Source organism: Cynocephalus volans, chromosome 9 (assembly GCF_027409185.1).
Source record: "Cynocephalus volans isolate mCynVol1 chromosome 9, mCynVol1.pri, whole genome shotgun sequence".
Lineage (NCBI taxonomy): Eukaryota > Metazoa > Chordata > Mammalia > Dermoptera > Cynocephalidae > Cynocephalus > Cynocephalus volans.
Window position 1 is genome coordinate 22,293,774 of NC_084468.1, and position 12,361 is coordinate 22,306,134.

The following is a 12,361-nucleotide window of genomic DNA, read 5'->3' on the forward strand; positions in this document are numbered from 1 at the left end:
AATATGACGTCTCTTCCCTCACTTAACGTCACTACCCAGCACCAAGGTCACCTTCCTATTTTGTGGGGCCCCTTGGTCAAAAATCAGGGAAAATGTGCCAGTATAGGTACCAAAAATATAAAGTTTTCTTTTCATTCATGGTCTTTCTTGACTTCTCATGGAAATTTGTTGTTGAATGCTATTCTAAGTAAAAAATTTAAATTTAAATTATTATATGAATTTTACGGTTCATCTTTATATTGTGCGATGCCAATTTTCAATGAAAATGTAAGAGCTTTTAACTCACACGTGGGCTCATAGAAATCACACATCTCATATTTTATAGCTCATACATATATTTTGTTCCTACAAGAACAGTGGGAATGCTGCACAAAGCTACTTGTTTCAATTTTACTTCTATATGTGCACATTCTACAGTACTTTCTACCTTACTGATGAGTCAGGCAGAACTGGAAGGAAAACTTTTTTTTTCAGGGGAATGGGAGGAAGTCTGGCATGTATAGGAGATCCGAACCCTTGACCTTGGTGTTATGAGGCTGTGCCATAACCAACTGACCTAACAGGCCAGCTCTTGTGTTGCCCTTTCTATATCATTTTCAGTCTAAGTGGTTGGCTAATAAAAGGAAGCAATATGAGCGAGAAAGGATATGGTGGAGTTCCTTAGTCAGTTGTGTTTCTTGAAACACCAATGCCTTTCTGCTGCATTTGAAGAAAGTTCTGGTTTTAATAGAAAGACTGGCTTTTTAGTGCTGTCAGTACTCCTGTTTACCTGGTGCTCGGCCCGCCACTCTGTGCCTGCCAACACAGTACAGTGTTAAGGAAAAGGACAATTTTAAATTAAGAAATGCATGCAGGAGGGCTCTACACCTCTTTGTGGGCCAGCTGCAGCACATGCTTAGGACCGAGTCAGTGTTGTGGAGTGATGCTGAGATAGGACAGCTGGACACTCCTGGCTCTGTTGACTTCCTCAATGTCAATTTCCTCATCTGGAATATGGGACAGTAACACTTGGCTTCCTATGGTTACTAAAATGAAGCAATGAATATAAACATTTAGCCCAGGGTTGGTTTACCCTAAGTGCTTGGTTATGCCTCGAAATACAGGGGGCTGACATGCATGGCCAGGGTGCAGGATGCACTTCCCTTGCTTGTCTGCACTCTTCCTTCTCTGGGTACTTCTGAAGAGAAATGCAAGTCAAAGAAACTGCTGTCAACCCATGAAACAGCGGCCAGAACTGGCCTCGGAGTTATTATTAGGATGAGCTGGATGAGCGTCCCATGACCTGGAGTCAGTCTAAGGACTGGGCTCAGAAGACAGAACGCAAGGAACACTCAGCTTTTTGGAAACAAATGGTTGTGCTGTCCTCTGGCGAGAGACTCACTTTCTAGCCCCAACCAATGGCAGTGGTGGCTGGTGTTTTCAAAAGGTTTTCACACTTATTTTTGTCAAGGTTGAAAATCACCTAATTCTAGAGAGTGTGCCACAAGCGGTGCTGGCATTTGTCCCCTCCCTCCCTGTGTGGCAGTCTGTCTCCCTGGCTCCTCAGAGTCAATCCTTTCCAGCTCTTTCGGTACTTTCTTCTGGTCTGTCATGCCACAGTTAACGTGTGATAATAATGGCTTTTTCTTAATGAACCCATTGACCTGTATTTTGGGAGATGGGGTTTAGCTCTCATGTCCTGCCACCACTACCAATGGCCGTTCTCCAAACCAGTAGTCAATATTACATTACTATTATATAAATGTGACAAACTGCAGAACAAAATGGTGCACCAACATTTTCTGTAATTGTCTTCATCAGCGCTGTCATATATCTGTAAATATTTTTTTCCAATTGCTCCCAAGTGGCTGATAACTTTTTGGTTTCTGTCTCTCTCCCCACTCTGTCACCCTCCTGCAACATCATGAACTGGTGGCTCTGTCAGCCTTTAGCAACTATCGTCTTGGGGCTTTCCACTCTTCTAGGATGGATCCCCTGTTTTCTCAATTTTATATTTCTTTACTTCTTTATTCTCTAGTTTCAGTACCCAAGAATGGGTATGAAAAAAGTAAAAATTTTTGAGTCCGTGCGTGTGTGAAAATGTATTGCATCCTCACACTTGATGGATAATTTGGAAACCACTGCCTTGGCACATAGAAGGCCTTTCTCTACTGTCTTCTGGAATCTCGGTGATAAGAGACCGTGGGGGGAGGAAGGCCCAGCAGCTAGCTGGCACGTCACCAGACATGAGAATGAGACCATCTCGGACCATCCAGCCCCTGCCTGCCAGGTGAGGCCAGCAGAACAGCTCAAAAAAGCATTGCAAATTGCTGAGCACAGAATAAACAAACGAAATGGTGGTGACTTTTAAGGCACTAAGTTTTGGACCTGTTAGACAGCTCGTGGTAACCGAGACAGAACGCAACTCTTTTGTGTGTAGACTTTGGCTTCCGTCCGATGTATTTCCTGCACCTCATTGCCCACCCCTTTGCCTTCTTACCATGACTCCTTGGGTTTAATTCCTTCAGTCAATAAACCTCCCATCTCCTGCCGGGGGTGGTAGAGCAGACCCACAGGTCTGCCAGGCTCCACCATTTGGTCCTTAGCCTCAGCTGATAATATGTCATTGGTGTGTCACATTAGCAGAATAAATCCTCTCCTTGGGTACTGGCTAATGTATGGCCTGTGAGTACAGCATAAATTATGCTGCCATGAAGCCAAATTACACCTTCTCATTTGGCTCAGGTTAATTACACAGCATCCAAAGGAGTTCTGGGGATGCCTGTTGGGACCGAGGTTGTAGTTTTCATCCTTCACTTTGTTGGGGTCTTAGGAAGTCGGTAAATAATATCCTTTTCTTCCCTTATAGAATTAGGAATCAATTGAAAAATAAGACAGAAGACAGACTAATGGAGATGAAAATGTCCATTGTATTACTAAGGCAGCTGATTGTAAAATGTAGTTTTTAGATTTGCAAGGGAAAGCGGGGACAGGGGAGACTTACTAACGCTTTATCCTTGAATTTTCTTACCCAGTCACAGGCAGAGATGAATGCTACTGGCTTCCCCCATGGGATCAGAGCCCTCCCTGAGGTTACCGCAGCTGAGGGGCATGAATGAGACCTGAACAAGGCCTGGGGTGTGCCAGTCCAAAGCTGAGCGTGCTCCGTTTCTTCTCCCAGAGCACCAATTAGGTAACTGAGAGGCCCAGATGGTGACTGCTCTGGAGGCTGCAGGGAGATGGGTGGAGGCTCCCTCTCTACCACTCTCATTGGGATTGCAGGTGAGTTTGCTACATAGACATCACCTCCTGACTCACAGTAGTGCAGCCTGAAGAGACAGGAGTTATCTCCACTTAATAGCTGCAGAAGCAACAGTTTCCAGGAACTTAGCTGATGGTCCCAAGATGACAGGATTCTCAAATGAAGGCAGACAAGAGTCAACTGTATAGAATACGTTGTTACCACACTGAAAAAAGTTCTGTTAAATCATCTGAGTTAGTTTTTATATATACATTTAAATGTTTGATGTAATCAGACATCCTCAAGGTTTCACACAGTAATTTTTTTTTAACTAGAGATATAAACCATTATTTCACAACTTTGTCATAATTCACTTTCTAATAAGACATGTACTGGGGGACATAGTTTGAAACACTGGGAAGGCGAGATGCTGGGTGTCTTCCTGACAGAAGCACAGACGTAGTCACATGAGGACCGATGCGCTCCTGGGCTCTCAGGCAGCATGGTCGATATGTTTACACATACCAAAAATATGTTTCCTGGACTTTGGACTTCCTAGCCTCCAAACTGTTAAGAAATAAATTTTGTTTTCTTATAAATTAAAAAAAAAAAAAAGAAAAAAATGAAAGCAATAGTTCCATTGTTAAGTATGTTTCAGGAAGGTTGGGGGGTGTGGTTTTTACAAAATCTTTGGGCAGAAATTTGTCTTCTGAAATTTAGGGTTTATCTTAGCCATGGTCCCCTTCCTTCCTGTAACTGTGATGTGGTTACACTACGACCATTAGTCCTTAATCACTAATATCAAATAATCAGTTCTTAGAATCAAGACTACCACGGCCTGAGTGGCAGCCTCAGAGGCAAGCTCTGGTGGCTGCGGGGGTGAGGAGGGGGTAGTGGCTGAATGTGAATATAGTGTTCTTTCGGAGTAAGGCAAGCGTTGAATGGTTAAGTCATGCATTTCTCATTTCACTGTGTCATGTACATTAATATGATGAAATAAAATCAGAACTGGTACCTGTTTACACTTTTTACAAAATGACAGAATTTGAATACAGAACCCATCCCTCGGACCACTGAGCAGTGCTACCTGGTGACTCACCAACCTCGAGGTACTCAAGGTTATTAGAGCAGGGCAGATGTCACGGAGCTGAATTGTCAAGGCATTCTGGCAGGAAGAAGCTTAGGGAGACGAGGTGGAACAGTCCCACTGTAAGCGAAAAAGGGTGTGGGACTCAAGTCTTCCCAGTGTAATAAACACGTGCCAAACATCCACCACTTTCTGTCTCAGTCTCCCAAGGCCAGCTCCCTAGTCCTCATGGGTGGTCTGGTCCTTGCTCCTCACCACTGAGTGAAGTATGTGTGGGACACCAAGGGTCACAGCAGGAAAGCCACTTCCCAAGTGTCCAGGGCTGAGGGGAAAAGGGCACTCCGTTCTTACCACAGGTCGCCTCAGAATCCGGTGAGAACCTTGCTATTGGCTGGTGGAGGGACAAAGGCCTCGCCTTTCTTCTCTCTGGATTCACAGTCCCACGTAGCCAGTAGGAGGCTTTGGGCAGGAAACCTCGTCCACTCCTAGCCCTGGCCCTACCTTTCTGTTTGAAAACTGTGAGGAGATCTTGTTCCTTCTGTTAAAATAATTAAGTGGGGAGGCCATTAGACGGAGATAGCTCTCACTCTCTGGGTTCCTATGTAAGCAAAGCTAAACCTAACTCAGAATTTAAGAGAAAATGAAACAAGCCCTGCTGATCACAGGCAGCTAACTAGGTACTGGTTCTATTGTCTTAAACTTCCCAAGGGGATAGTGCACATGAAGCAATTGCTCCAACTTTAACCCACCAGGTAATGTCTTTGCTCTGCTTCTGTGTTCACCCTATAAAAGACTTCCCCTCTTGCCCCTGCCTGATTGATTCATAAATTGCTGTCTGCTCAAATAAACTCTTTAAAATTTTGTGTCCAAGTGTCCAAGTTTATCTTTTAACACTTCTTTTATCTTCCTGTCACTCTCACTTTTGCTCCTCAAAAAAAAAAAAAAAAAAAAAAAAAAAATCTAGATGTGGTGAAGGGAAGACATTATCAGATGTTTTTAGATAGAGCAAGAAGTTTGGGCAGAAACAGGCCTAGCTGTTGGCGGCCCTGGCTAGATAAAGCAGAGGCGTGTTGGCTGTGACGCAAACCTCCCGTTCTCAGCCCTGCAGGTACTTCTGTTGGAACACTGATCCCAGAAGGTCATGTTTCCCTCCGCCCTCAGGTCTAGTAGGATGGCTTTAATGGAACCTTCAGGGAGCTGGGCAGGAGTTCTCTAAAGTGGGCACATGATTAACTGTTCCCTGACTTGTGTCTGAGAGCAAAGGCTGTATGTGAGAAGTAACTGCATTCCCCTCAACAGCCGGTCAGTCACGTCCAAGACAGCTCTCACGTGCTGTTGGTGGGGAGCTCAGCTAGGGCTGTCATCAAAGGGCCTTCCTTCTCTCTGGTGTGGTCTCTCTGTGTGGCTTGGGACTCACGCAGCAGGGCCACTGGTTCAAAAGGGAGAGTTCCATTCCATCGATTCAAACAATGAAAATATGTAAAACAGAGTATTTCCTTTGGCCTGTACAATACTGAAAATAACATTTTTAAATTGTTGATTACAAGTATCTGTGTACTAATATGAAAGTAAATAAAGTCAACTGTTTCTAACATATGTTCTGATTAAACAGTTAAGTTTTCTTTCACTTAATAAGACCAGAGAATCTTCCAAAAAGCAAAAACTAAGGGGCAGAGGGAGTGATCCAAAAGAAGAAGATACAGGTTGCTTAAAACCTAGATTTAGAGTTATACAACATCTATTCTGCCACCTTCTATTGGCCAAAGCAAGGCCAGCCCCCATTCAAAGGGAGGGGATAGACTGCACTTTTCCATGGAAAGAATGGTAAAGAATTTGTGGCCTCCTTTAATCTAATTGAATTTGTGACTTAAAGTGGTCCTAACACTTTTTTAAAACCTAGGAGTAACAAGAAAAATTGTGGGGTTTTATGAGGAAGCAAAGAAAAAACTTTCCACTGAAAAAATTTTTTAAATTAGTGGGAAAAAAAATAAAGTACTCTGTGTACATATATATACTTTTTTATTGAAATATAATTGATTATACACATCTGTGGGGTACAGAGTTGATGACTGTATATTATTTGTCATATTTACTTAATATTTTAGTTATGATCATAAAAATAACAAGAAAACGTGGCATTGTAGTACCTAAAGCAAGGGCTAGCCTGTGGCTCACTTTGGAGAGTGTGGTGCTGATAGTACCAAGGCCACAGGTTCCGATCCCAATACAGGGATGGCCAGTTAGCTCACTTGGGCGAGCGTGGTGCTTACAACACCAAGTCAAGGGTTAAGATCTCCTTACTGGTCATCTTTAAAAAAAAAAAAAAAAAATACCTAAAGCTAAATACAGGAAAAAAATTTGTTATAAAATTAAATTTATAAATGGAAAAATGTTTAGTCCAAAATTTGTTACCTTTTTATAATCTTTTTACTATGAAAAGTTTTAACATATATAATAGTAAACAAAATAGTATTACGAATTCTGTGTACCCTTCACCAAACTTTAATGATTATTATTAAATTAAATTTTAACATTTATTATTAGCATATTCATTCTTACAAATCGTGATATTTCTTTATGCCCTTTATCCAACCTATCACTTCCCAAACCCCCTCCCTCCATCTACCCCATCTCTAATATCCTTAGGTTTTTTTTCTCCTTCTGAGAGTTCAACATATTGTTGTGGTCTTTTCTTTCTTTCTTTCCTGCCAGTTCTTTTTCAACTATACCCCAACCCACTTTATTCTCTCTCTTATTGTTTTGAAACCAATCTCAAAGATCATGTGATTTCTTTAATAAGTATATCAATATCCACTTCTAAAAGATAACATGCTTTTAAAAATACGCACAATACATTATCACATCTAAAAAAATTTAACAATAATTTCTCCAAAGCAGTTGGCGATTTTAATACAATTCTATTTGACAAATCTTGCAGGCAAAAATAAATGAGGCTGTAGAGCTGCACTGTTCACTTCAGCAGATAGAAGCCACGTGTGTCTGTTGAGCACTTGAATTTCGGCTAGTGTGACTGAGAAATTGAATTTTTTATTTCATTTAATTTTAATCAAGTTAAATACTATTTTTGAAATGATACTTGATTTGGTATTGACAAATGTTTAAGAATGCTTGGAACAACTTGAGTATGTGACTCCACTTTTTCAACTGTAAATTTTTTTTGTTTGTTTTTGGCAGCTGGCCAGTACAGGCATCTGAACTCATCAACCTTAGTGTTATAAGGATGTGCTCTAACCAAGTGAGCTAACAGGCTGGTCCCTCAGCTGTAAATTTTATGAAATCCAAATACAGATCAAGTATTTCCAATGACAATTTATCTTCTGAATTGCGATGCACTGTAAATGTAAAATATACACTGGATTTTGAAGATCTAGTATAAAAAAAGAATGTAAAATATCTCACCAATATATTTTATATTGACTATATGTTGGAATGATAATATTCTGGATATATTAGGTAAAGTAAAATATATTAATTAAAATGAATTTCACCTATTTCTTTTTCCTTTTTGAACATGGCTACTAGGAAATTTTAAATCACAAACGTGGCTTGTGACATATTTATATTGGACAGCCCTCATATAGAAGTTCTGAATTATATAATCAATAAGGTTAATTTAATAGATATGTATTGTACTCTCGTTTTCTTCAAACATAAAATAAAGCTTTTCTAGTACTCACAGATCACTTTAAAATTGATTATATATTGCTCAGCAAAGAAAATTTCCTCTCTAACCCATGTTAATAACACAACTAGAATCAACAAGACCCAACCCTATGAATATATAGGAATTCTCTCATAAATAATTCTTTTGTCAAAGATGAGACCCCCCTGCCCTTACCAGCTGTGGGGGGGGGGAAACCCAAACAAACAAACCAAAACAAGCCACACCGGGCCAGCCTGTGGCTTACTCGGGAGAGTGTGGTGCTGATAACACCAAGGCCCCGGGTTCGGATCCCATATACGGATGGCCGGTTCGCTCACTGGCTGAGCATGGTGCTGACAACACCAAGTCAAGGGTTAAGATCCCCTTACCGGTCATCTTTTAAAAAAAAAAAACAAAAAAAAAACAAGCCACAACGATGAGACTAAACTACAAAGCAACTTGGAAGGACCCTGACAAAGCTGTAATTAGAAGCAAATTCAAAGTAGCAAATGCTTCATTATCAAACAAGCAGGAATGTAACTGAATTAAGCATTAAGCTCAAGAAGTCAGAAAACAAAGTAGCTTAAAGGAAATCCTGAAAAAGAAAATACAGGGATAAAAATGAGAAAATAAATAAAAAAGAATTAAAAAATAGAAGAGATAATAAAAAGTCTTGGATTTAAAAAACAATAACAAAATAGACAACATTTTGCTTGTATAATAAAGAAAAAAAGTGAACAAATTCAAAGATCCAGTGGTAGATAAATAAAAACAGCCCACATTTACCGACAATTTCCTGTGTATCAGGCACTATGCTAAGCATATGACCTGCTTAAATTAACCTCTCAGCGTCCATACTAGGTACGAGTATTATCATCTTTATTTTACATTTTCTCCATTTCAAGAAGCCAGGCATAGGCTAGTTGAAGTAACTTGTCCCACTAAACTCATCATAGGAGTTGGTAAAACGGGGACTTGAACCCATATCTTCTGGATTTTAGATCCTGCCATTTTAAATCTCTACACTGTACAGAATAGTGGATAAAAGAACATATACAAAAAAATTTTTAATTCTGTGTGCAGCTTAGTGCTAATACATTTTAAAATCTTTATGAAGGGTATAATTCTGTAGTAAAATGTAAATGATCAAACTTGAATCAAGACATAGATAACCTAAACAAAGCAATGACCATGAAAGCACACACACACACACACACACACACACACACACACACACACACACACGCATGCATGCACGCGCACACACACACACGCACACACACGCACGTGCGCGCACACACGCACACACACGCGCGCGCGCACATGCACACGCACACACATACTGGGCTTAAAGGATTACAAGAGAAAATTCTTTTAAAAAAGACCTTTGCAGAATAGAAAATTCCCATGATAAAGGAACTGTTAGGGACGTAGGAAAGTATGGATTAATTCATAAAACTAATTCAAATACAACGTTTAAAAAAAGGGTATAGATAATGTTCACTTATGTATATAAAAAGTTTACGTATACCCAAAAGTTTTAAACAAAACTCTAGTAAATAAGCCCAGTGGTAAATAAAATAGCAAATGATATTATGTCAGAAATGTAAGGGTGGTTTACTATGGAAAAAACCTCCTAGTAAAACTCACATCAATATTTGCCCTCTGACAGATTGTTTTTTAAAATTTTGATGAATTCCAATATCCATTTCTAATTTTTTAAAAAAATTTGTAATAGGCTTTATTTTTTAGAGCAGTTTTAGGTTCACAGCAAAACTAAGTGGAAGTTACAGATTTTCCGTATACTTTCTACCCCACCATCACCATGCACAGCCTCCCCAGTATCAACATCCCCCACCAGAGTGGGACATTTGTTACAACTGACGAACTTACACTGACACATCCTATCACCCAGTGTCTATAGATTAGGGTTCACTCTTGGTGTTGTTCATTCTACAGATTTGAACAAATTGATAATGACATGAATCCACCATTATAATATCATACAGAGTATTTTCATTGCCCTGAAATTCTTCTGTGCTCGGTCTATTCATCTCTCCCTCTCCATTAACCCTTGGCAACCACTGATCTTACCACCTCCATAGTTTTGCCTTTGCCAGAATATCATATAATTAGAAGCATACAGTATGTAGCCTTTTCAGACTGGCTTTTTTAATGTGTTAATATTCATTTAAGTTTCCTCCATGTCTTTTCATGACTTGATGGCTCATTTCTTGTTAGTGCTGAATAATGTTTCATTGTCTGGATGTGCCACAGTTTATTTATACACTCACCTACTGAAGGACATTCGGTTGCTCTGATTTTTTTAAAAAGGTACTTTCATTTCATGATAAAGAACATCTATCTCAACATCCAACATCTGAACTGGTATAAATAAGAATCAACATCATACTCAAAAGTGAAACACCAAAGTCATTCCCATTAAAATCAGGAACAAGACAAAGGTTCAGATTATAGAAGTTTTAGTCATTTCTCAATAATAATGCAAAGAAAATGTCCCATTCACAATAGCAACAAAGCTATTAACTACCCAGGAACAATCCTAGAAGGAACGTGGAAGAAGAAGGAATCAAAATTATACACACAATGTCATCTGTACTAAATTTTAAAAAGTGAACAGAGAATAAGAAACTTTTTTAGACTTTTCTAAACTTTCTATTTAACATGAACATAAATTTTGTGATCAAAAGAAGATAAACAGCGACAAGGGGGGGAAATCCCTAGTGAGTGAGTGAGTAAGAGAGAGAGAGATTGGAGAAAAAGAGAGAGAATGAGTAGAAAATGTAATGGGTTTGCAGTGTCAGCAGGGAGAGGAAAGTTGGGAAGGAAATTGACTTGGAACCATGGTAGTACACATCCTCTTCTCCCAGTGACTTAGGATATCCCACTTCCTGCAAAGTCTCTATTCATCCAGAGCTGAACGTGATTGTCTCAGAACATCAGAGTTCAAATTCCTTGGTGAGTCAAGCTGAAGTTTGCCGGTAATTAGATGGTTGTAAAAGATACCAGGAGCTGGCCGGTTAGCTCAGTTGGTTAGCATGTGGTGCTGATAACACCAAGGTCCAGGGATCCATTGCTGTACTGGCCAGATGCAAAAAAAAAAAGAAAAGAAATTAGAGGGTAAGCATGCTGTGTGACAAACTTTTTCCCACTAGTTAAAGTCTTCAATCCCAGATAGCATGGACATTGGGCTTCTGGGGTTCAGGGTTCCTCACAGCCCAACTCTTGTCAATGAGAGCATGGTCCCAGCTCAGGGCAAGAATGAATTATTTCTGGGCCAACTTTATTTTTTACTTCCACTCTGCTAGGTACAACTCACGGTCTAAAAATGAGAAAGGAAGAGGCAGACAAGGTGTGGGTATGTGTGTACGTGTATGTGTGTGTACATGCACATGTCTGTACCCAAGGATAGCTTTATTTTCCAGATGTTTCCTTTAAAATTCACACTCTAATATAATAGAAGTCCTGGCATTCTGCTCTTAACTGCTGAGGATTTCTGGAAGTGCTTGCCCATCCTGGTTGTGACTGGTCTCTTGTCACTCCAAACTGTGGCTCTGCCACCTGCTCCTGGACATTGCATTTCTGCTTACTCATTGGGGCCACTTTGCTCATTCTTTCATGCCCCTAAAGCACTGAGGTCTTTAAAGTCACAGGCTTTCCTAAAAACTTGAAAATGTCATAGGGTAGACAACGCAAGAAGGAAAACTTAAATCTCACCTCCGTCTGCTGACCACATACGGTCACCTGGAATCCGGCTTTCTCCTTGGCCTACCTTCATGGTGTCCAACCAGCCCTTCATCTCAGACCTCAGCTCAATTTCCCCTCCCCCAGGCCCAAGGGTCTCCAAAGTCCCTGTCTCATGATGTCTGCAGAGGAAGCTCCAATTCAGCTAACAGCAGCAGGCCAAGGTTAGGGACCCTCCACTATGCAGAGCAGTTGAGTTCTCTCTTCAAAACGGCACGTGTCCTGGCCAGGCTTTGGCATAAGCACTAAAGTGGGGTTTTTCTCCCATAGAAAGCTGCCCCCCACTCCCAGGGTGACTTCTCTGGGCCACCTGTCCCAGTAGTATTCTCAACTTGGCAGAAACTGTTAAAATGCAGAATCTGAGGCCCCATGCCAGAGTAGGAATTCAGTAGGTTGAGGGACAGGAATCTGCATTTTGAGAAAATGCCTCAGGCGATTCTGATGCAGGTGATCTTCAACCATACTCAGGAGAACTTGTCCCCAGCAAAGGGCAAACGTTAGATCCTTGTTTTTAATGCAGCTTGCTAGGCCTTCCATTTCTCTTTCCCTTCCTTCCTTCCTTCTTTCCTTCCTTCCTTCCTTCCTTCCTTCCTTCCTTCCTTCCTTCCTTCCTTCCTTCCTTCCT